This window comes from Rhinopithecus bieti, unplaced genomic scaffold (assembly GCF_001698545.2).
Source record: "Rhinopithecus bieti isolate Rb0 unplaced genomic scaffold, ASM169854v2 scaffold_19, whole genome shotgun sequence".
NCBI classification, from domain to species: domain Eukaryota; kingdom Metazoa; phylum Chordata; class Mammalia; order Primates; family Cercopithecidae; genus Rhinopithecus; species Rhinopithecus bieti.
The window spans coordinates 2,326,405-2,337,511 of NW_016803360.1; the positions used below are offsets into that span (position 1 = coordinate 2,326,405).

The window sequence follows — 11,107 nt, forward strand, 5'->3', positions numbered from 1 at the left end:
TTTCTTCTTTCTTTTTATTTCCATAGGTTTTTGGGGAACAGGTGGTGTTTGGTTACGTGAATAAATTCTTTAGTGGTGATTTCTGAGATTTTGATGCAGCCATCACCTAAGCAGTGTACACCATACCCAATGTGTAGTCTTTTTAAAAAATTTATTTATTTATTTATTTATTTATTTATTTAAGACAGACTCTTGCTCTGTCACCGGGCTGGAGTGCAGTGGCACGATCTCGGCTCACTGCAACCTCCACGCCTCGGGTTCAAGCGATTCTCCTGTCTCAAGTCCCGAGTAGCTGGGACTACAGGCATGTGTCACCACGCCCAGCTAATTTTTTGTATTTTTAGTAGAGACGTGGTTTCACCATGTTAGCCAGGATGGTCTCCATCTCCTGACCTGGTGATCCGTCTGCCTCAGCCTCCCAAAGTGCTGGGATTACAGGCGTGAACCACAGTGCCTGGCCCCAATGTATAGTCTTTTATCCCTCGCAACCCCTTACCCTTTCCCCCGAGTCCCCAAAGGCTAATGTATCATTCTTATGTCTTTGCATCCTCGTAGCTTAGCTCCCACATAAGAATGAGAACATACGATGTTTGGTTTTCCATTCCTGAGTTACTTCACTTAGAACAATAGTCTCTAATTCCATCTACTCCTTTCCTTTCATAACTTTCTTCCTACTACTACCACAACTATCCCAGGTTAGACCAACATTACCTCAAGCCTAGTCTACTAAAAAAGACTTACGATTGGATGCATCCCTACAAATCTCCTCCAAGTCTCTGATCCATCCCATCTCACACACAGTCTCCAGATTAACCCTCCTTAAAAAGCACACCAGATCATGGCTCATCCACATATCTGGGAAGCTTTCACGAGAAAGTTTCCATAGATCCACCCACTGACTCTTCACTCTGATGTTCAGGCACTCTACCACCTTGACTCCATCTACCTTTACAGGCTAACATTTTGCAATAAGCATCGGCAATAAATTGTTTCATAGCATTTTTATGTATTTTGCTTAAAAAGAGGGTTTCATAATTAAATAAACTAGCATAAATAACATTAAATACATTTTCTTACTAGAAGACTGTTCAGAATCTTTAATCTGTAATGTTTGAAAACTTTCCAGGAGGCAGATATAGTACCCAATGTTTCCAAAACTAATATCACCATAGAAACCTCTGTGTGCATGTTATCTCTTGGGACTAGTATTCTTGGTGAAATAAACTATGACTTTCTGCTTCCCACAATTATTCTTCTGATTTCTTCCCATAATTACTCCTCTGATTTCTAGTCCTTGCACATTCAAGTCACTTGTTGAACATGCCTTTCCCTCATGTGCCTTCAATTCATATCAGTATTTATCAACTTCACTTGTTTTCTAGGCCTAGTTCAAATATCATTTTAAAAGCTCCCCTTGAGGTCTGTCGCTGGAAGTAACATCTCCCAGAGAACACTGATTCTATTTTTCTTTCATTAGCTAACACTTTCTACTGTTCTATTAAAGCTATTTTTACAGTATTTTATTCAATCCCATAATCCCTTTGAAAGCATCATCTGGACCTTATCATTTTCTTCTTCTCAGCACCCAACAGAAAAATTCAAATATAGCTTAATCCTTATAACTTCTTCTAACTCTCTTAGGACTCCTTCACAGACAAAGCTTCTTCAAATGCTCTTTGCTTTGAAAACAATGAATGAAATCTTAAAAACTTTAAAATCATACAGGAACAAGATGTAACATTTTCAATGAAAAACACTGTATTTCTAACATTTTACTGAACATCTTGCCACTCATCTTGTCATTTGTAATTAAAATGGCTTTTCTCTAACCCATGTTTTGGTGGGAAGAGTGAAACAAAAACATTTGTTTCTGCATAAGGTCGACTTATAAAGTTTTTTTTCTTGATTTGCCTGAAATTAAATATATAATGTCCCTACTCAAGTAAAAACTATCAAGGAACACTTTTTTTAAAACCTGATAAGACTTAAGATTTCAGGGCCTTGACTTTTCCTGGTACTCTTCAATTTCCGTCTTTCGATAATGGAATCTTCCACACAGCCAGCACTGCAACTGGTGAGGCATAAGTTCTCTTTTCAAAACATAACACACGAATAAGTTGAAAGATTATGATCTTCCTTTAATGTAGTTCCCCATCATGTGTTCTAATGTGCATTAGTACTGAATAGGCACATGTTAAAGGTGTAGAGCTAGCATTGATTTATTAATAATAACAGTAATAGCTAACACTCAGTGCCACTCTATGTGCCAGAGAGTGCTTATGTGCTTTGTGTGCATTATCTCTTTTAACCCTCACAACAACTCTTTAAAGAAAGCACCATAATTACCTCCACAAATAAGAGTACTTTAAGAGGTGTTATGTAATTTAGCCAAGTTCACACAGCCAGTAATGATAGTTCCAAGATTTTAACTGAGGCAGTCTGACTCCAGATCCCAAACTCTAAGCCACACCACTCCCTTGCCTGCCTTCTATTTAGGAACACAGGAAATACGGTGCAGTTACATTCATGGCTGAAGAGCCATTCCTATCAACCCTATCAATAAGCACACTTCTTTGTGCCATTGCTGACAAACAGAAGATATGTCACAACATCAGAAAGCAATAATGTCTGTGCTCCTTCCCAGACAAATGAAGTATGTCCTCTTGGAGAAAGACAATGTAACATATGAACATTATTTTTATTTTTTATGATTTAATTAATCCATTTATTAAATACATTTAATGAATGGATTAATTACTTCTGTATTCCTCAAAGTAAAGCTAGATATCGTCTTCAATTCCTGGATGACTGCCACACCAGGAGTAGTCCCTTCTCCTTAAGCCCTCCCTCCATGTAACCTCCACACAGCCACGACCAACCACGACCATCAGCAAGACAATATAAAACAAAACGTTTGGACCGGGCACGGTGGCTCACGCCTGTAATCCCAGCACTATGGGAGGCTGAGACGGGCAGATCACGAGGTCAGGAGATCGAGACCATCCTGGCCAACATGGTGAAACCCCATCTCTACTAAAAAATACAAAAAATTAGCTTGGCGTGGTGGTGCGCGCTTGGTAGTCCCAGCTACTCGGGAGGCTGAGGCAGGGGAATCACTTGAACTCGGGAGGCAGAGATTGCAGTGAGCCAAGATCACGCCACTTCACTCCAGCCTGGTGACAGAGAGAGACTCCGTCCCAAAAAAATAAAATAAAATAACACAAGAAAACAAACAAACAAAAAAACATGTGGCATCATCCTTTCCATGCACAGTGAAATAAGAAATCATATGAGAATCTGTGGACACTGTGAAATGACAAGTCTGCTTCCTAAGAATTCAGTGGAGTTACTCACTCAGGGATAAGACTGAGTCCATTCTTCAACTGAAGAATTAGCTGCTCAGAATTATAGCAGGATTCCATGGCTAAGCATTGTACCCCAGCTTAGGAGAAAGCAATTATAGCAACCTAAAGATGCGCATCATTAGTAGACTAGTAAGGTTTAAAGCCTATCATTATCTATTCTTTCAACTTGTTCAATAAATATATAGTAAATGTAGATACTGTTCTAAGTATACTGAGTTCAGCAAAAACAATGAAATGTTCATGGAGTCTACGTTCCACAAGCAATGGCAGTTAGATCTAGGAATGTCATACAGAGTGCTAGAGGGGAGGAGGAACTGGGATGACTGGAAGAAATATGTCAATGTGAAGATCTGTGGTAAACAGTCATTCCAGACAAACTAACAGCAAGTACAAGTTACACCAACAAGTTAACTAACCTACAAACAACTGAATACTCAGAATGAATTTCAATTATCTATCCTGACTAGAGTTCAGAGGGTCCCCAACCTGTGATGGGTTGACTTGCAATTTTTCTACTTAACAGTGGTGCAAAAGTGATATATATTCAGTATAAACTGTCCTTAGAGTACTCATACAGCCATCATACAGCCATCCTACTTTTCACTTTCAATACAGTATTCAATACATTGCATGAGATATTCAACACTTTATTATAAAATAGGCTTTGTGTCAGATGACTTTGCCCAACTGTAAGCTAATGTAAATGTTCTCAGCATATTTAAGGTGGACTAAGCTAGATTGTAATTTTCATTATGTTAGGTGTATTAAATGTATTTCAACTTACAATATTTTTCATTTATGATAGGTTTATTGAGATGTAATCCCTTCATAAATCAAGAAGGATCTGTACATTTGTTAAGAAAATTTAAGACCTTAAATCCAACCTATGCTATTAGTAAACTAGGGTAAGTCACTTAGCTTCTGTGCATGTCAATTTCATTATCCTTAAAAGGAGGGACAGGAACATATGACCCTAAGGTACCTTCCAACTGGAAATTCTTAGAATTCTACGGTCATGAAGTCTGAACTTCGAGTTGCTTTTCCAAAGTAGCTAATTAATGTATACTTCCATCCTCATAGCCTTGCCCTACCTCCCTGGTGACAGAGCTGACAGGGGCTATGTCAAAGATGTGCTCAAGAAAGAATTCAAGCTATGGTCCACCAGGTGATAAGCCTATAATCTCCAGGTGACTAATACATTATTCCAAGCAACTGAGCTAATAGCCAATATAAAAATCTTCTTGGTTTTTTGATAAAAATAAAGATTCATACTTCCTGGTCTTGTCCTATTAATTAGACTACAATAAAACAAAGGTAATAGTCCCACTTCCAAAGTTATAGCCAAGTAAAATCTGACAACTAAAAACTTCACCATCAACTAATCCATAAAATATATATCTTTTTACAATGCATTCCATTGCATTCCAGTGGCAAGACATGGGAGCAGAGAAATGTTGTAAAGGGGTATTTATGTTTAAAAAAGAAAATTCTAGATGCTCTTCTAGAAGTTTGCCTTAGTGACTCAGAATGTAAACTTACTCTATTCAGTGAAGTGTGCATTATTAATTAGATAATTTCTACCTTGAGAGACTTACAATAAAGATCAAATAGACTGAGAACATCAACCATAATGAGATATATTTGTATAATGATCAATGCAATATAAAGTTAATTTTAAACTATAGGCATTTTATCATTTTTGAATCCACTTATTCAGCATGAAATTTTATTTATAAAAGATCAGAATGAAAATTTCAGCAGTTTGTAAGAGATTTTAGGTGGAATTGTGATGATGAAATGGTTCCTTGTGGGAATAATACAATCACCTTGATGGATGAATATTGAATGAGCATGCTTATATGATATGAGGAATTTAAGGGAAGAAACTTAGTTTTGAAAATTGTACACTCCACCAAGTCACTTACCAATGAGTTCAGAAAGAAATGACTCTAAAACCATAGAAATTCAAAATCTCAGGAAGCAGCTTAATACAGCTTTGACAGGAGACAGATGCGGAGAAAACCTAATTCTATACTTTTTAGCTCCTTAGTTTCCTCGACTGTAAATAGAAATAGTGTCTCCTTTCTCCAAAGATTGATTTTTTTTTTTTTTTTTTTTTTTTTTTTTTTTGAGACGGAGTCTCGCTCTGTCGCCCGGGCTGGAGTGCAGTGGCCGGATCTCAGCTCACTGCAAGCTCCGCCTCCCGGGGTTTACGCCATTCTCCTGCCTCAGCCTCCCGAGTAGCTGGGACTACAGGCGCCCGCCACCTCGCCCAGCTAGTTTTTGTATTTTTCAGTAGACACGGGGTTTCGCCGTGTTAGCCAAGATGGTCTCGATCTCCTGACCTCGTGATCCGCCCGTCTCGGCCTCCCAAAGTGCTGGGTCTCCAAAGATTATTTAAAAGATTATATGGGCATTGAATTATAAAGTAACTAATTAAGATACTAACATATTTTATGAAATCAATAGATGCTAGTTGTCCTCCCAAGTCATCTTTTGAAGTCTTTGACTTTACTTGATTGAACAAGCATTTATCAAGTGTTCATTCTATATCAGAGAATATATTAAGTACTAATGATACAATGAGACTAAAATATAATACCTACCTTTAATAATAGCAGAAAAGACAGAGAGGACACGATAACTAACGAAGCAGCTTATGCGCTGGCATGAGAGTGTATAAAACACACATACAGAAATTTAATTCTGCTTTAAAAAAAAAAATGAACAAGAAAAGTCACAAAAGGGTGACTTTAAGATTTGACGTTGAAATATAAGCAAGAATTTGTCCTAGCAAAAAACAAGCCACATAAGGAAAAATGAGACATTAATTCAGGAAAATTTGGATTAGGAAGCCTACTGTGTGCTAGATTCTGAACTGGCACCACGCACCCTCAGGCAGAAACCTGGAGACGTGAACATACCTGGTGTCTTCCAAAAAGAAAAAGCACATCCCATACACAAACATGTAGAGAAATCTTTATTAGTCAACGTGTGATTTTTAAAATTGTCTTTCTTTTCTTTCTTTTTTTTTTTTTTTGAGATGGAGTCTTGCTGTGTCACCCAGGCTGGAGTGCAATGGTGTGATCTCGGCTCACTGCAACCTCCGCCTCTCAGGTTCAAGCAATTGTCCTGCCTCAGCCTCCTGAGTACTGGGATTACGGGCACCCACCATCATGCATGGCTAATTTTTGTATTTTTAGTAGAGACAGGGTTTCACCATGTTGGCCAATCTGGTCTCTAACTCCTGACCTCAAGTGATTCACTCGCCTCGGCCTCCTAAAGAGATGGAATTACAAGCATGAGCCACCATGCTCGGCCAAATATTCTTAATTATTTGCAAATGTGTGGACTTTGTATTGTGTTGGGAATGTTTTCCAGGGTTCTTCATACATTTTAAATAAATATGTAGCCTTAAAAATACAAGCATCCGAGCAGTTCAGAGTTCAACAACAAGCTTCCAAGATGCCGCCCAAAGGAAAAAGTGGTTCTGGAAAAGCGGGGAAAGGGGAGCAGCCTCTGGGAGTGACAGTGCTGACAAGAAGGCTCAAGGTCCCAAAGGTGGTGGCAATGCAGTAAAGGTCAGACACATTCTATGTGAAAAACATGGCAAAATCATGGAAGCCATGGAAAAGTTAAAGTCTGGGATGAGATTCAATGAAGTGGCCTCACAGTATAGTGAAGATAAAGTCAGGCAAGGGGGCGACTTGGGTTGGATGACCAGAGGGTCCATGGTGGTACCATTTCAAGAAGCAGCATTTGCCTTGCCTGTAAGTGGGATGGATAAGCCTGTGTTTACAGACCTACTGGTTAAGACAAAATGTGGATATCATATTATTATGGTTGAAGGAAGAAAATAAAATCATATGAAGGACTGAAAAAAAATACAAGCATCCATGATAAATAAAATATATTTTGAAAAAGAATACAAAATATCTTTGTAAGCTAAGCAGTCTGAAAATGTCTTTTTTAATAAATAAAACACTAGATTCCAATCTCTCCAGTTCAACTGGTGGTCATAGCTGATGATGTAAGAATGAAATCAATTTAATATATACATATATATATAAACTATATATATGTATACTATATATGTACATATATATGTAAACTATGTATACTATATATGTACATATATGTAAACTATATATGTATACTATACATGTACATATATATGTAAACTATATATGTATACTATACATGTACATATATATGTAAACTATATATATATAGTTTACAATTTAGCAGATGTCACCAATAATGTCAAGAGCATATCAACAGAAATGAAATGCCATTTTAGTTAGGGCAAGCCTCATTATGAACTGAAAATGCCCAAGACATGGTCATGTTAAACTATCAAAAATCCTACCATTTGCTGGATCTAATTGTTTGTTTTTCTTTCTTCCGTTCTTAATGAAGCAATAGTCTTTTACAAAATCTCCTTTAAGTGCATCCAACACAATAAAACTCAACATGAGATCTCCTTTTCAATCATAAGTACCTAACACTGTTTCCAAATGTAAAGCCAAGAGAGAATCCAAATGAGTAACAGTTTGGCTACTAGGCAGAGCTATGTGGCAGGCTGACATTTTCATGGAAAATGTACTGTTCTCCACCTCCAACTCTTTTAGACATAGTGGAAAGATGTAATATTATTTAAGTTCTTATCTCAATGCAAAAAGGAAGAAAGGAAGGAAGAGGAGGAAAAAAAGGGAGGGAAGACAGGAGGAGAAAAAGCATGGTTGAAAACACAGCTCCTTAGAGTTTTCTAATACAATTTGTTAAAATTGTCATAAACCATTGCGATCACCAACTACTATTTTCAAAGGATTTTGTTTTAAATGCTCAAAACAGAAAATCAAAACCCCAATGAAAATAAACACTGCTCCTCATTTACAAAATAGGTAGACTGTGATAACTTCTTATTGTACGAATACTTGGATATATTTTGAATAGATTCCATTTTCAAGTTTAAAAACCTGATATAAATTAAATATTTTAGGAATTACTACTGCAATATATAAATCAAACTGCACCTTTGGTGTCTTTGCAAATGCAATAATGTAATAATAGAGAGAAGTTCCTAGGAGACAATGGCTAAACAAATGTACATTTTTCTTATTATAAAACTCTGTCCATTTACAGTTATGTAGTAATGAGCCTTGACAATTTAACATGCTTTATATAAAATTGTAGAATCATTTAAGCCCATTACAAACCATTAAGATTATCAGCTCTGATGTGAATCATACAAAAATATGCCTATGTCCCTGTTTCAGTCCCAAGATAAAACTATTTTAAGTGAGTCATCAATTCCAGATTTTCAAAGTCAAAATATCCTCACAAAGGGCTCAGTTGAGTCTTCTGAACACAGGTATGAAGTACAAAATGAATCTAAACCAATGTTACCCCTACCATACAGGTATGTTGTGTTCACAAATACACACACGCACACACACATCCCTAACTCAGTGTAGTTTATTCAATTTTATTTTACATTTTATTATTAATTTTATTCAGTAGTTTTATTATATTAAATTTTATTTCCTTAATCCAGGTATATTCATTTCATTGTCTTATGATTTTGCAGCTATAGTTTATTTTACCCTGATTTTAATATTATTTTAAATATTTTATCCTTTATTCTTTATTATTCAATTTCCATCATATTTCCTTGAACTATTTGTATTAATACATGTTTGTACACATTTGTGGTACATGTGATATTTAGATACATGTATACAACATGTATTGATCAAAGTAAGATATTTATCTACTCAAATATTTACCATTATTTGTACTAGGAACATTTCAAATCTTCTAGCTACTTTGAAATACACAATACATTGTTGTTAACTATAGTCACCCTACTGTGCTCTCAAACACGCGAACGTGTTCCTTCTATCTAACTGTATGTTTGTGCTGATCAACCAACCTCTCTTCATCCCCTCTCCCCACCCCCCAACCCCCACACACACACCCTTCCCAGCCTCTGGTAATTAACATTCTACTCTCTACTTCCATGAGATCAACTTTGGAAACTCCCACATGTGATATTGTTTTTCTGTGCCTGGCATATTTCACTTACCACAGCGAACTCCACATCCATCCATTCTGTTGCAAATGACAGGATTTCATTCTTTTTATTCCAGGGCATTTCTAAGAGGTTTTTTGTGTTTTGTTTGTTTGTTTGTTTGTTTGTTTCTGAGGCAGGGTTTTGCTCTGTCACCCAGGCTAGACTGCAGTGGCTCAATCTCAGATTTCAGCACCTTGCAACCTCTGCCTCCCAGGCTCAAGTGATCCTCCCACCTCAGCCTCCCGAGTAGCTGGGATCACAGGTGCACACCACCATACCCGGTTAATTTTTTTTATTTTTGATAGAGACAGAGTTTCGTCATGTTGCCCAGGCTGGTCTCGAACCCGTGAGCTCAGACAATCCTCCTGCCTCAGCCTCCCAAAGTGCTGGGATTACAGGGGTGAGCTACCATGCCCAGCCTCTAAGAGTTTTTTTTAACAGACATTTGTAAGTAACTTTTACTTATAGATACTAAGAAGATACTTGAGCACAGGAGAGAAAGTCATAGGTATGCAGTCCAAAAGCCATAAAGAAAAGACGGAAATAAATCTTTGAATGATTTTGTATTAAATCACCCCGAATCCCAAGTCAGAGATCTCTTAGGCTAATATGGGATAAGACACTTTATCCTAAAACCATCATTAGGCAACACTGGCTGACAAACCTACCTTGTTTCCATTTAGACAACAGTCTAGGAACTACATGGATAAAATTACTCCTGCAGGAGGATAACAAACTAGCCTCCAAAATAGCCCAGGTGAATGGAAACAAAAAGATTATCTTGTCTCTGGGACAATTCACAACGTCTCTGATGAGGCAGGTAGATAAAAAATAATATGATCTCTGAGTACAATTGTATAATTGTGGACTTTTCTCCTGAGCAAACCAGCCATAGACAGGCAAGAAGGCATATGGGACTTTCCTAAATTATCTTTCTACTCCGTTTCAAAATGACTCATAATACAAATAACTGAATACTTCTGAACCTCCCTTTCAATGTTTTTGGAAAGATACACAACACCCAGGGCAACTGAATAGCTGTGAATAATAGCAGAGCAGATCCCAACACTAAATAGCCATATGACTTGGAACAAACTGCTTACCCTTCTGAAATCTCAGTTTATTTATTCACTATACGACTCAGTCATAGAATTGACCTCATATATTATTGTTGAAGTATTAAATGAGACCACAAATGTGGAGTGTGTCCGGCACTCAAAGAACTCAATAAATATAATTAGTTTTAAAAAAAAACTAAGCATCAAAATTAAAGTACTAGAATCTTTTTTATGCTGGTCCTTTCCAGAATAAACTCGAATAAATAGAATTATTTCACTTCAGGAAAGGAATTTAGCTGGGTATAGTGGCTCATGCCAGCACTTTGAAAGGCCAAGGTGGGAGGATCACTTGAGGCCAGGAGTTCAACACCAGCCTTGGCAAAACAGCAAGGCTATTTTGTCAGCCACTGTTCCCTGTCTCTACAAAAAATAAAAAAATAGTTGAGCATGGTGATACATGCCTGTAGTCCCCACTACTCAGGAGGCTGAGGTGGGAGGATCACTTGAACCTAGGAGATCAAGGTTGCAGGCAGGTAAGCAGACAGAGAAAGGAAGGAAGGAAGGAAGGAAGGAAGGAAGGAAGGAAGGAAGGAAGGAAGGGAGGGAGG

The 11,107-nt window shown here is 37.3% G+C and overlaps 1 protein-coding gene and 1 pseudogene across 1 annotated transcript in view; one reads left to right on the forward strand and one right to left on the reverse strand.

Moving 5' to 3' along the window:
* The window catches only part of PTPRK (protein tyrosine phosphatase receptor type K), a 586,650-nt gene that overhangs the window by 488,154 nt on the left and 87,389 nt on the right, over positions 1–11,107 (reverse strand). The window lies entirely within an intron of this gene.
* On the forward strand, positions 6,646–7,225 carry LOC108534358 (peptidyl-prolyl cis-trans isomerase NIMA-interacting 4 pseudogene; annotated as a pseudogene).